This window comes from Mesoplodon bidens, assembly GCF_964165515.1.
Source record: "Mesoplodon bidens genome assembly, chromosome: 9".
In the NCBI taxonomy this organism is placed as follows: domain Eukaryota; kingdom Metazoa; phylum Chordata; class Mammalia; order Artiodactyla; family Ziphiidae; genus Mesoplodon; species Mesoplodon bidens.
This window is the reverse complement of record NC_138166.1, coordinates 82552776-82568099: the sequence shown is the minus strand read 5'-3', so window position 1 is coordinate 82568099 and position 15324 is coordinate 82552776. Positions and strand designations below refer to the sequence as shown.

General features: G+C 39.2%; 1 protein-coding gene and 1 long non-coding RNA gene across 3 annotated transcripts in view; both read right to left on the bottom strand.

Annotated features, from left to right (window-relative positions):
* Positions 1-15324, bottom strand: part of SND1 (staphylococcal nuclease and tudor domain containing 1) — a 427993-nt gene that overhangs the window by 231939 nt on the left and 180730 nt on the right. The gene's annotated exons all lie outside the window — the stretch shown is intronic.
* Positions 9717-14456, bottom strand: LOC308623077. Its single transcript, XR_014016733.1, has 3 exons — positions 12212-14456; positions 11776-11814; positions 9717-9911 (listed from the first exon to the last, which is right to left on the bottom strand). It is a non-coding gene; the product is annotated as an uncharacterized lncRNA (long non-coding RNA).

Genomic DNA, 15324 nt, shown 5'->3' with positions numbered 1-15324 from the left:
AAAGGCAAGCTATTTATGTAATTTTCAGTTCCAGAAAACAATTTCAGGGGTGAGAATAAATGTGCACACAAAGGGGAAAAAATTCCTCTAATTTATAACTATCGTTGTAAAATATATCTGTTCAATATTTGATGAAGATACTTTTTCAGCGACTTCTCTACCAACTCAATGGTTGGACTTAATCACTGAGTTGCTGGCGTAAGTCTAGAATTCTTCACCTTAGTGTTTGAAATGTACTCTAATGGTAACTAGAAACTCACATTAAAGAAATATCTGCTTTTGTAATTATGATTAATGCTTCTGTTGAGTATTGGTATTATTAGAAAGAAAATGAGCATTGGTAGATGTGAACTGTTTATGTTTATGTTCAGCACAATCAAAAGCTGAAATCTGGGCTTCCCTGGTGGCGCAGTGGTTGAGAATCTGCCTGCCAATGCAGGGGACGCGGGTTCGAGCCCTGGTCTGGGAGGATCCCACATGCCGCGGAGCAACTGGGCCCGTGAGCCACAACTACTGAGCCTGCGCGTCTGGAGCCTGTGCTCCGCAACAAGAGAGGCCGCGATAGTGAGGCCCGTGCACCGAGATGAAGAGTGCTTGCCACAACTAGAGAAAGCCCTCGCACAGAAACGAAGACCCAACACAGCCAAAAATAAATAAATAAATAAAAAGCTGAAATCTCTGTGTCCCATTAGGACATCGTTTATCTCTGGCATGTCTTAAATTGGAAGAACTTTTACAGATACACTGACAAAAAATTATATATCTACACTGCAAAGAGAAGGAGACAAACCAATGATCCTTTCCTACCTCTCCAAGCCACAGCCTAGATGTATTCGATAACACCCCCTTCAAAATCATTGTAATCAGGTGTTAAGGCTGGCTGTTTATTCACATGTATTTATGTTGCTCTCTCTGATCTACAATCACCCTTCCCACCTCCCCCACCGCAAAGCCAGGACTATTTTGAGCACATTTCATTTTCATCAATGGAATGTTAACCTCTACTGCTTCCCAACCTCCATGAGCAAAGAGTCAAGGAGCTTTCTTATTTGATGCATTTCTGACAAAATGAACCCATTACTCCCCACCCCCTTGTCAGATGGGCAAATGTATTTATCTGTTTTGAGAGGAAAGGTAAAATCCAGCTTCATACGGGGCCTATGGAGATGCTAAGAGTCTCTACCTGACATTAGTCATTCATTTAAGTGGACATCACTACTCCCTGATAAACACTCAGTTTGGTAAATATTTAATTAGAAGCATGCACAGGCATGAGATCCACAAGGAAATGTGAAAACATTTTATATAAAGGGCCATTAGAGCTGGGCAAAGATTTCTAGAAGTAGTGATAACACCCTGACAAAAACATAACATTAAAATGGTTGGAAACATGATGCATAGTTTATGTATGAGGTAGATAACGAGCACATATAAAATCATCAGGGAAATGAAGTTCTGACCACTGAAAATATTTCAAGTAAATCTGATGAGGATCAAAGACAAATAGAAACCACTATGTGAGAGTAACCTTGCAGCTGCAAGCATTTTCATTAATCCTCTTGATTCTTAAGTCCTTATAAACCTACAGATATATCTAAAAAGTGTAACCTGTTTGCATTAGTGCTCCAACCACTATAGTACTCATTACTGCATCATGGTTTAACTCATCCCAATACCTAATTTTAATACCACAGTGTCTGTACCAAAGAATGCCAAAGGCCCCCCAAAACACTACTGGAAACTGTCCCACAGGTTCCCTGCATGTCACTTCTTACTTCTCCTCAGAGCCACCATCTCCACTGCTTTCCTCTGGAGGATGAAGGCTGCGTGTGGGTCATTTTTCTCCTCTATACAAGTGTCAGTCATGGTCATCTGTGTCCAAAGTTTCCCAGGTCAGCAGCAGTCAGGGGAAATTAAATCACTCCACCCAGAGCTCTCCCTGGAGGAGTTCCAGCCACACAAGCAGCACAAATATACGGATACTCATGCCTTTGTGTAGAATACACACAATGTCACCCAGTCTTGAAAATAACAGCTGTAATAAAGCTAAGCTGAGAGGCTCAGGGATATGAAGAAAGGGGATTTGCTTAATGGCATCTAAGAAGTATTACTGGAGGAAAAAGGATGCTTTTTAAGACATGGATAAAAACAAAAAGGTTAAATTACATTTTCTCTTCAAACATAATATGTGCCAGTCTACAAAGGAAAAGGCCACTCAACAAAAGGCCAAACTGGGAAACCAAAGCAATAAAAGTGGGAGCTAAAGTAGTCACCCAGCCAAGAGTTCCAATCAATTCCTATTGCTCCGGGGGTTAGGTATTGCAAAGTCAGTACAGAAAAGCCACCCTGCATTCACTACGTTCAGAGCACACCTATTTCTCCAGCATGCCCGCGAGCTGCCATTTAGAAGTCACTCAGACAAAGGAAATAAATAAACACTCAGGTAAGTTAACTTAAAGGTGAAAGTTAGAATGGTGAATTGGACTAGTAGAAGTGTATCTTGACCTCAAAGGAGAATGATGAAGAAAAAATATAATTCTTAAGGGATACCTGCCAATGGCACAAAGAAAAATAGCCCAAAGACACAGCCCTTCTGTTGTATAAATTATCCTTGGTTTCGTTACTAAGAAAAGATTCCAAGAGAGTCAGGTGTTAACATCATAGGCCTTTCTTCCTTTAGATATACCTTTCTCCCCCTGTATTTCACACAGAAGATAGAGGCCTACTAAATGAAACGAAGTCCCTTGATCAAAGGCACAGCGTGCCCAGAGCAATAACACCTAAGGTCAATGTCTGAAACTACACACAGACACTGATCAAAGACCATCCTGACTGCATCTGTGTCCACCTCCAAATCCAGGTCTCTTAACAAAAACAGTGTACGTCTATGCACACAGCCAAGTCCCCAGCCCACAAATATGTATTAGGAAATTAGGTGGTTAGCACTGGATTATAAACGTAGGTCAAAGGCACCAATTACAGCCTAAATTCATGAAGCAAATAGTCTCTCAGCAGCTGCATAGCCAAAGAAGCCCTCTCCCACACTCAAAGTTCTTCCATTTCCATTACGAACATAGAGATACAAAGTAAAGAAATTTCTCTAGTTCTTCAAAAAATTAAAAATAGAATTACCCTAAGATCTAGCAATTCTACTTCTGGGTATATTCAATCCAGGGTCTCAGAAATATTTGTACTCCATGTTCATAGCAGCACTACTCACAATAATCAAAAGGTAGAAGAAACCCAAATGTCCACTGATGAAGAAACAAAATGTGGTAGATACACACAATGGATTTTTTTCAGCCTTAAAAAGGAAGGAAATTCTGGGCTTCCCTGGTGGCGCAGTGGTTGAGAATCTGCCTGCTAATGCAGGGGACATGGGTTCGAGCTCTGGTCTGGGAGGATCCCACATGCTGCGAAGCAACCACGCCCGTGAGCCACAACTACTGAGCCTGCACGTCTGGAGCCTGTGCTCTGCAACAAGAGAGGCCGCGATAGTGAGAGGCCCGCGCACAGCGATGAAGAGTGGCCCCGCTTGCCACAACTAGAGAAAGCCCTCGCACAGAAATGAAGACCCAACACAGCAAAAATAAATAAATTAATTAATAAACTCCTACCCCCAACATCTTCTTTAAAAAAAAAAAGGAAGGAAATTCTGACATATGCTATGACTTGGATGAGTCTTGAGAATGTCATGCTAAGTTATATAAGCCAGTCACAAAAAAGAAATACTGTATGATTCCACTTAAATGAGGTACCTAGAGTAGTCAAACTCAAAGAAACAAAGTAGATGGTGGTTGTTAGGAGATGCTGGGAGGAGGGAACGGGGAGTTGTTTAATGGGTATACTTTCAGTTTTGCAAGGTAGAGACTGATTGCAGGACAATGTGAATATATTTAACACTACTGAACTGTACACTTTAAAATGGTTAAGATGGTAAATTTTATGTAATGTGCATCTTGCCACAATTATGTGTATGTGTGTGTGTATTTTTTAACTTGGGGTACTCTACCCACGTAAGCCAGGCAGAGGTCAGACAACTGCAGAATCTCCTTGAAGAATTCAAGAGGATACTTCTATCACTTTCCCAAGAAAATAGATGGTTACCCACAGGCAGTAGTGATTAGAAGTCCTGTACCAAAACCCATTAATAAAGGAGTAGAAGTCTCAGTCATGGAGGACAAATCATTCCATCTTTCTCAGGGTATGAAATATCTATTTTCTTGCTTTCTAAAAAGAGCCAACTGAAGCTGCATGTCTAGGCGCCACAAGTCTAACTAGATGTACCTGCTTTACCATTTCTCAGAGGCAGCCGTAGAATGGGATAGAGTAGCCTACAGCTCACTGACTTCCTATAAAATTGTCACATAATTTTGGAAATCTTGCGCTCTGACACGTTCCCTCTCTGAGGAGTAGTCCTCCGTGGAGATCGTGTCACATGTAGATCTACCCTTTTGGGGAACTTTTTATTGCCTCCCACCATAATTTCCCACCTCTATCTAGTTCTCCAGAGGAATTTAATCACTGTTGTCCATGCTCTTCTCTAATGAACATTCAGTTTTCACATGCTTCTCTAAGTGGCATTTTTACTGTTGGCAGAAACCTAAATTGGTACATCTTTTGCAGTCAAACTGGCAATTGTACTAACATTTAATATGTGGATGTCTTTTGACCCAACAATTCCACTTCTAGGAATTTAGTCTATAGAAACAAAGATGTATGTACAAGCATTCTGTCCTTTGCATTCATGGTAGTTTAACACAAATGCATAATTACAAGTTGTGATCTAACTCTGACACTAGCCCAAGTTCCAAGTTGGCAGTCACCACGGCAATTTTTTCCCTCTATATTACAAGCATGTCTCAACAAATACGCTGTAGCTGTTGAAAACAAGGGAGATCTATATATTCTGCTATGACAACATGTTCAAATTTTAAAAAGCAAAGGCACAATGGCAGCTATAATCTTGTTTGGGGGAATTCAGGGACACACATAGAAACAATCTGGTGGAACTTACCCAACACTGTTAGAAGGGCTTACCTTCAAAGGTACTATTATGGGGCACGTTGAACTTTTCTCACCATAAATTTCTAAAATTTTAAAATTACATTTGGAGGAGAAAAAAAATACGATTGAGTTAAAAATATAAACAAGTAGTAGCTGGAATAAAATATACAACACATACTTTTATTTAAAAACAAACAAAAAACTGGCCTCCTCATAACCAGAGACTTCAATGTTGAATATCTATTTCATCAGACTAGTTCCCAGGATGAGGCCAGGGTCACCACTTAGTAGCGTCTGCCAACCAATAAGGATTATGCAGGGCAGGCTATACACTGTTAGATGGACACTTCCAGGTGTCCAGTGGCGCACTGTTTCCATAGCAGGTGGGCATCACTATCTGCAAATGAACTGTCAATCTCACTGTGCACTGATAATGATGCTGCCGCCACCACCTGCCTGCCATATGTTTTCCCTACTTGTCACGTAACAAGGAACTGCATTTTGGCATGCTGATCACTGACAAGTCTGATACTACTGCTCAATGTTTGTTATAACTAGCTGCAGCACTTCATATAGCTGAGGCAGCTACATGATGCCTCACAGGATGCAGGACATAAAATATTGCTTTGCCAACGGACCACTGACTAAGCCCCCCAATTTTTTAAAAATATAAATTTATTTATTTATTTATTTTTGGCTGCATTGGGTCTTCATTGCTGTGCACAGGCTTCTCATTGTGGTGGTTTCCCTTGTTACGGAGCACAGGCTCTAGGTGTGCAGGCTTCAGTAGTTGTGGCTTGCTGGCTTCAGTAGTTGTGGCTTGTGGGCTCTAAAGCGCAGGCTCAGTAGTTGTGGTGCATGGGCTTAGTTGCTCTGAGGCAATGTGGGATCTTCCTGCACCAGGGCTCGAACCCGTGTCCCGTGCACTGGCAGGCGGATTCTTAACCACTGAGCCACCAGGGAAGCCCCCAACATTTTACAGCAGACTACCCTGTTGTTCTTCCTTTACTTCTAAGTCCAAGAGCTGCTAATCGAAGGGCTGTGGCCCATCCCCAATTCATGCCCTGTGATCCTGTTTCCCATTAGTGGAATAAACAAGGAACACAGACTTCCCACTCTGATACTGAATTTGTTTTGTCTCCCTTAATCATCATGGTATAGTCAATAAAGACTGATGACAACGCCTGGGGTTTCCATTTTTAGCTCTAACATAATGCACAGATTAGCCAAAGGTATGACATCATAGGTCAAGAACTGGTGGTGATGGAACACTGTCTCACAGCAGCAGGTAATCTGAAGATAATGAAATATGGTAAACCATGTTTGGTGTACCAATAATCTGCCTCCACAGTCACTGCTCCTATTAGTAGAACTCTAACTCATGCACTCCTGTCTGTTTATATCAGAGAATCTCAAAATATAACGCTTGCTATCCACACCTAATCAACAGACTGGGAACTCATTTCCAAAAAGAAGGAAAGCAGATTTTCAGAGCCTGACATTATATTTTTAGGTAAAAGAAAGTGAACACACAACTGTGAAATCAACCAAGCATGTGAACCAAACGTTTTTCCCATTAATGATGAGAACATAAAGGTAATTATCCAACAGCACTTTCTATGAATTAGCAAATCACTGGACAAGTATATGCTTCCCTTAATGAGGGGACTCATAGCACATTTCAGCTGCCACTCCCATCCCCACTCTCACCCACCACTCAACTCACTGGATAAAATGCCACCCAGCAGTAATATCAACAAAGAAACACCAAGTACTGCTTGTCATTCATTCAGAAGCCATTCCACCAACAGTCAACAACAGTCAAAAGTATACTAATTTAGTAAATTTTAGTATAACCACAATGCTGTGCAACCACCACCATTATAATTCCAGAATACTTTCATCACCCCAAAAGATACCCTTTACCCATTGAGCACTCATTCCCCATCCCCTGGCCACCACCAATCTACTTATTGTCTCTTTCAATTTGCCTGTTTTGGACATTTCCTTTAAATGGAAACCTACAATAAGTGGTCTTTCGTGTCTCACATCTTTCACATGGTATAATGCTTTCAGGTTCATCCAGGTTGTTCCATATGTCAGTACTTAATTTCCTTTTATGGCAGAGTGTACACAGTGTGTGCACATACCATATTGTGTTTATCCATGAAAAGATATGTTTGAGACTGCAGCCACAACAGAAAGTGCATTGAGAACCACTTTAATAAAATCTCATTATAATGATAACAAAAATTTTTTTTTATAACAAGAAAGTACCTTGAGAATCAGTTGAGAGCAGCTGATACCATATGCAGAACAGCCTACTATCATTGACACAACTAACTAAGCCATCGGAGTCAAATCACATAAGGGAAATATTTGAATCTCCCAAACTGTCTGGTTCAGAGAACCTCAAGCAAATCCATATATTTTTTCTTTTTTTTAAAGCCACTCTTCCATAAAGAGGAAGAAGAAATCTTTCAGGGCCTAAGCATTGTGGGATGGTTCAAATAACCAACCAACCAGCCACTTCAGAGAAAAGCAAACTTCTTCCCAACAGGTCATGTGCTCAGGACAAACAGCAGAGGCACTGTGTAGAATGCCAAAAATTATACAGATACCATCTATGGAAATATTCTTCCAAAAGACACAATCCTGTAAGGCTTTAACCCTCCCACTGGCTACAGCTGCTTCCCAGTTTCCTTGCACACACTCACTCACGATGAACCAGACTGTAACTCTGGTTTCAAGGATCCTCATATCTTCATTACTTAGCCTGTTTGAATACATCCTTGGTATCCACAGCAGTGCAGAGCTCTGACCTGTCACATGTGCTCATTTCTATGTGATGGTCTGCATACCAGCTGACCCAATTCCTCTCCTGCCTGCACCAATTCCACAGTGGAAAATGAATGATAAATTCTTCCACAGCACAGAAGGAAAGGAATAAACAGAAAGACTCAATGAGCCCTGCTCCATAATTTAGCACGGAAAGATTTTTTTATTCTTCTGCTACTAAAGAAAAGTCTCCATGTCTTTTAGCACCTAAGATAATCTCAAAATAGGAAAACTAGTTTACTCATTACATAACTGTTTGAGCTATAAATTTATTAACCTGATCATCAAAAGACCAGATTAAGAATATACTGAGGATATTTAACAACATTCTGCCACTGTAGAATTACCAACAGAAGTTTAGACAACTCTGTGGGAAAGAATTTAAAGCCAAAACTTCTAGCAGCTCTAGAGGGTAACAGAAAAATGCCCAGTGAGTGTAAGAAGAATATACTGATACAACCACCTGCATCACACAATAGTACCAACCTCCAAACACTAGAAAATCACCAACTGAGGCTTCCATCTATAGCCGAGTTTATTGTGATCATTGGCCAAGGTCTAAGGAGAGACTTCTTGAACAATCTTAGAAGAATTGTCTGAAGCCCAATCATTTCACTTCATTGAGTACATTTCAGAACTAGTAGGTATAGGAAATGGAAATCGAACTTACTGTATTAGAGAAAGTGTAGGCAAAACTGCTATGAATACATGCTGAATTTCATATATATGAATGAAATCAAACAGAACAGTAACACATATATCAAAAAAAAACAACAAGAAAATTTCAGGTTAATTAGGTGAAAAAGAAACGATGGGTCCATAATATATTGTCTATTTTCTCTGTAAAAGATAAACCAAGATGCATAGGTATGTTTAAATCAAATGAAATGATGCACTTATAAATAGAACCTGCATAACAAATGGTTGTAATTGATAGAAGGTTATAAATTGAAATATTTAATAAAATGAGCATTTTGTTAGTGACATCTGATAAAATTCCTGTGAGTAAATGTCATGATAAACATAATACAGTAATTAAATCACTAAAATATTCAATGATAGGTGTGGGGTTCAAAAGCCTAGAAAAACATCCCATAGTTAATAGGAAATTATAAGCATGTTAGAGATACCCTGATCTGGAGCAAATGGGGAAAAGAGAGAAGAATTAACTGGCATTGATCTAATAAGCAACTCCCAAACCTGGAAAGAATGAACATAACCAATTTTTAATAATTCCACAACGTATCAGCAACCAATTTATCTGTGAGAGCTTTTCTTTTTTAAATACACATTTTTGCTTCTCTTGAATATTGTGAGACTATATTTTAGCTGCTTGGAGATGTCTGGGCTGTGGAGCTGGGGGAGTCACATTAATAAAATCTATAACATAACAGTTACTCAGAAAGATTAAATAATCTGTCCGAAAATTATGCAAGACAGGGCTCTTCTGCAATACGGAATGGCAAACTCATACAACTGGGAATAGGGTAGCTTACAAAGACTGAAAATGGAAAATATCTCAGTAGTAAGTTACTTTTTATTGATTAAGTTAAAATTTTTATTACTATACAAAGATTTTTTTTATTCCAACTCTTAGTTAGCTGTGCTTTTAAGGGATAAAGTAAAATGAATGACTATTTAAAATCAAATGAAAGGAATCACAGTTATTACCTAAGGCAAGCATATACCACTATGTAAGAAAAAGCAGATTCAGAGGAGTTATGTGAATTACCCAAATTTAAACAGCAATTCAATGAAAGAATTGTAACTACTAGAGCCTAAATATCAGAGCAAATAAAATTTGATATTATAAGAACAGTAATCCACAATAAAAAGTCACTTCAGTATATGAAGCCTGTTATATGCCTGGAGAGACTTACAGTCTAAGAGCCCAAGGTCTTCCAAGTCTGAGAAGCTACCCTTTCAGAAGCTACCCTTAAATACAGGATACAATGCAGGTGGCTGAAGGGGTAATCCATGAGAAGCCTGAGACAGACTTCCAACTTTGGTTATTGTCTCTGGTTCTCTCCAAAACTATCCAACTTATTGCTGTATCTCCTGCTGATCTATAAGCAAGAAAATCAAAAATAAAAATACAAAGAAATGATTTTGTTGCTATGTTGCTTTAAAATAACTAAGGGAATAATGGAAGGTTAAAATTAGGCATTAAGAACTAGACTAAATGAAATATATGGAGAAGAATAAAATTAAAGTTTAAAATTAGAATTAAAATCTCAAAAACCAGAAGTATGACTTTTTAAATGGGAGAAAATATATGGGTCTTAAAAGGAGGGAAGCTACTATACTTCTTAAATGACCAAATCCTGTGTAAAAAAAGCACTCAACATCAATTAAGACTTATTATACACGAATTATAAATAAATTTTACATAAAAGAAGCTTCTTTGCCCTTAACACTTCTAAACTTTAGATCCTCCCAAATCTAGAAGTCTGATTCTGTATGCTCAGTGAATCTAGTTGATTATACAGTATGGCATGTTTAGCGAAACATAAAATAAAGCCACAGTACCATAGTTCAAAAAATTAAGATGAACACAAATTGGTGAAATAAATTATCATACAATCACAGAATAAAATTACACAGCCACTGTAATTATTACTTTAAGAAATTTCATTTAAGGATGTGAGGAAATGTTCAGGTTATGCTGTCAATTGAAAAAATAAGGACATATAGATTTATTTGTATGTTTATATTTGAATCAGAGAAAATACCTCAAAATGTTAACAGTGCTTTGAATTACTTTTAACTTTCCTTTATACTTTCCCAATTTAATATAACAAACATACATTGCTTTTATAATCAGGAAACAAAAACCCACAGAAGGAAACAAAAGATCATCACAGTTAAGGTGTGGTCCAAGGTAACAGGAGTCACACTCGTAAAAAGCATAACCAGTGTGTCACTGATAATAGGGGAGACTTGATTCCCTGGCTCCAATTCTCCAGAAGGCTTGGAATCAACTGAAAAAATTTTATTTGGTGCTCGCATGTTCCTACTTCCCTATTTTCAAAAATAACTTACAAATTACAGTAACCGAGTCTAACATTCTAAAAACCAGAGAAAGTATGTGGTGAATACTTAACCTGAGAAGGAAGTCCATGGGGTCACTCCCAAAGAAGAAAGGCCAAGAAAGAGGTCTGTAAAGCTTTCCAAAGTGAAGAACTAAAGAAATAAGATGGTCAACAGTAGCAAGATGACTAGAGGGACTTCCCAGGGGGTCTAGTGGTTAAGACTCCACCTTCCAATGCAGGGGGTGTGGGTTCCATTCCTGGTAGGGGAAACTAGGATCCCACATGCTGCGCAGTGCAGCCAAAAAAAAAAAAAAAAAAAAAGACTAGAATTACTCAAAATAAAGACACTCCATGGCTCAAGAAGACAAAATACAAATGTCTTTATGCATTCCCATTTGTATCTGTGGAAACTGCATAGGGACCCTTCATCTTTTCCTAGCAGTGCGAATGCTACCTCTACTAGAGTGATGACAAGACCAGCACCATGAAAATGGATGAAGATCAGAATTTACATTCTAGGCTGTATAGCCAAAGTGAATCCTAAACCTAAATTGGTTTAGTCCTTAGAACTGGCAGGTAATTTTGGAGGCCAACAAATGACAATAGTGCTGAGGATGTACCTGGCCTAACTCATTTCAATCAATTTTGGTTAATATGCACTTTATTGTAAAAAGGACACCACTTAGAATCAGTGGAAACTTGAGAGTAACTACGGAGAAATGACAATATAATATGGCACTAACTGAACAATCAGTTTATCTACATCTTTTAATAAAGCCACATCTCTGCTTCATTTTGTTCTCAATATACTTCTTATCTAGTACTAGCATAAATCATTAATTGCTATAAGCAATCAAGAATCATCACTCTGTAATACAAAAAATAACAAATCTCTCACCTGAAGTGTCAGTGAAGTACTTTAAACAAAACATGTTACCTATGGGATTAGAAATAAACCCATTTCACAATATTACCTCAAATGTAATCAATCTTTGAATTCGACCTCTTAATAGTAAACCAAGTGACAATAATATATTGAAATGCTAGATTAATTAATCGAGTGTTCATCTGGAGTTGAAAAGCAGGACATTCAACATTTATTTCTAACTGATGATCAAACAGCTGTGCTTGTTGGATAGGTAACTTCAGGAGACAGAGACTTCAATTTGGGGCTTCAAGCTTGAGACTTTCAGAGAGACTGGGGGTTAAGAAAGAATGCTGGATGGGGCATACTTTGTCCTTTATTTAGCTTACTTTGGGTCACAGTAAATTAAGTTCTCATCATATCTCCTGCCACTTCCCATGGAAACTCTATCAAGATATAAAAAATGTACCTGGAATCTCAGAAAAGAAGCAAACTGGATGTTAAGAGTACTCTCCAAGCTCTCCCTTCCCCAGGTCCACTCCCACTTCCTCTGAGTCAGGCAGATCCAAGTCAGTGTCACTGAGCACTTGGGGATCAAAAAGGTTTTCTTAAAAAGAAGGGCAAACAATAGGCTGTCATCTTGTTAGATTGTTTTTTTTTTTTTTTAAGATGATGCTGGGGGTAGGAGTTTATTAATTAATTTATTTATTTTTGCTGTGTTGGGTCTTCGTTTCTGTGCAAGAGCTTTCTCTAGTTGTGGCAAGCGGGGGCCACTCTTCATCACGGTGTGCGGGCCCCTCACTATCGTGGCCTCTCTTCTTGCGGAGCACAGGCTCCAGACGCGCAGGCTCAGTAGTTGTCGCTCACGGGCCCAGTTGCTCCGCAGCATGTGGGATCTTCCTGGACCAGGGCTCGAACCCATGTCCCCTGCATTAGCAGGCAGATTCTCAACCACTGCACCACCAGGGAAGCCCTAGATTGATTTTAAAGGCAACAGAGGGGGGCTTACCTGGTGGCACAGTGGCTAAGAATCGCCTGCCAATGCAGGAGACATGGGTTCGAGCCCTGCTCCAGGAAGATTTCACATGCCACAAAGCAACTAAGCCCATGCACCACAACTACGGAGTCTGTGCTCTAGAGTCCGTGAGCCACAACTACTGAGCCCACGTGTCAAAACTACTGAAGCCCACGCGCCTAGAGCCAGTGCTCCACAACAAGAGAAGCCACTGCAATGAGAAGCCCATGCACTCACTGCAACCAAGAGTAGTCCCTGCTCGCCACAACTAGAGAAAGCCCGCGTGCAGCAATGAGGACCCAACACAGTCAAAAATAATAAATAAATAAAATAAATAAATTAAAAAAAAATAAAGGCAACAGATGCTAAAGAAAATAAAATGATGGCCGCCTTTCTCTCATTCAACCTTATCAGGACACAGAAGACAGCAAGTTCACGTTTTATTTGTCATATTATATACTGCTCCCTGTTCTTAATTTTCCTAGGCCCTGACTCAGTAGTTTGCTATTATCGATTGAGCTCTTACAATATGCTGAGCACTGCACTAAGTGCTTTCCATATATTACCTCATTTAATGCTCACGACAGGACTGAATTACGTAATGCTACCCCAGAGATTCAAACACATGTTTACCTGGATCCAAAAGTCCATGTGCTAAACCACGACAAATAGCCAAAAATAGGATATTGATTATATACTCACTAAATATTAAATGATAGAAGTATCTCATGTAGAAGTCAATTTAATGACACAGGGAAACCACCATACTGAAGGTTACAAAACACTAAGTACCATGTAACTAATAGCTAAGTTGAAAATTATGCAAATACCCAAATGCATAAAAAGACTGGAATAATATACACACAAGTATTAACAGATGTTACCCCTGGGTGGTAGTTTCTTTTTGCTTTAACTTTTCTTTCAAAAACATTTCTTTTAGAATGAACAAGTGTTGCTTCTGTCACTGATAAAACAGGCAGTACATGTTATTTATAGCAAAACAGCAAAAACAAAATATACTATCATGAACAAGAACAGAATGGACACTATCCCCAATATTAGCAGATTTCATAATTACATTTTCAAATAGGAAAATTATGGTCACAGAGAAAACTAGGCTGAAAACAGCAACAACTCTTTAGTACTTTTAAGCATGTAAAATGAAATATAAACGCAGAGATACCATTTTTCCTAATACATACGAAATTTTAACTATTTATGATACCAGTATTTGAAGAATATCCCCCCACAAACACATCTGTCTATATAGGCCTAAAAGATTTACAAGGAAATAATACTAGTTGTTTCTGAGAAGGTAAACTCAATTGGTAAAGGACCAGGATAGAAGGGAGCTCTTCAGTTTTATAGCCTTTATCAGCATTTCAGTTTTGAACCAAACGAATGTATTACCTACTCAAATAATTAACATAAAAAATAAGCAAGGACCTTGAAGACGCTAGAGGAGTAAGACATAGAGATCACCTTCCTCCCCACAAATATATCAAAAATACTTCTACAAGTGGAACAACTCCTACAGAACACCTACTAAACGCTGGCAGAAAACCTCAGACTTCCCAAAAGCCGTGTGGCTGAAAGGGTCTTGGTGCTCCGGCCAGGTGTCAGGCCTGTGCCTCTGAGGTGGGAGAGCGGACTTTAGGACACTGGTCCAACAGAGACCTCCCAGCTCCACGTAGTATCAAACGGCAAAAGTTCTCCCAGGGATCTCCATCTCAACACTAAGACCCAGCTCCAGTCAATGACCAGCAAGGTACAGTGCTGGACACCTTATGCCAAACAACTAGCAAGACAGGAACACAACCCCACCCATTAGCACAGAGGCTGCCTAAAATCATAAGAAGGTCCAAAACACACCACCAGACGAGGTCCTGCCCATCAGAAAGACAAGATCCAGCCTCATCCACCAGAACACAGGCACTAGTCCCCTCCACCAGGAAGCCTACACAACCCACTGAACCAACCTTACCCACTGGGGGCAGACACCAAAAACAACAGGAACTACGAACCTGCAGCCTATGAAAAGGAGACCCCAAACACAGTAAGTTAAGCAAAATGAGAAGACAAAGAAACACAGCAGATGAAGGAGCAAGGTAAAGCACTAACAGACCAAATAAATTAAGAGGAAACAGGCAGTCTACCTGAAAAAGAACTCAGAGTAATGAGAGTAAAGATGACCCAAAATCGTGGAAATCGAATGGAAAAAACCCAAGAAATGTTTAAAAAGGACCCAGAAGAACTAAAGAGCAAACAAACAATGATCAAAAACACAATAAATGAAATTAAAAATTCTCTAGAAGGAATCAATAGCAGAATTAACTGAGGCAGAAGAAAGGATACGTGACCTGGAAGATAAAATAGTGGGAATAACTACTGCAGAGCAGAATAAAGAAAAAAGAATGAAAAGAAATGAGGACAGTCTCAGAGGCCTCTGGGACAACATTAAACACACCAACATTCGAATTACAGGGGTCCCAGAAGAAGAAGAGAAAGAGAAAGGGACTGAGAAAATATTTGAAGAGATTATACTTGAAAACTTCCCTAATATGGGA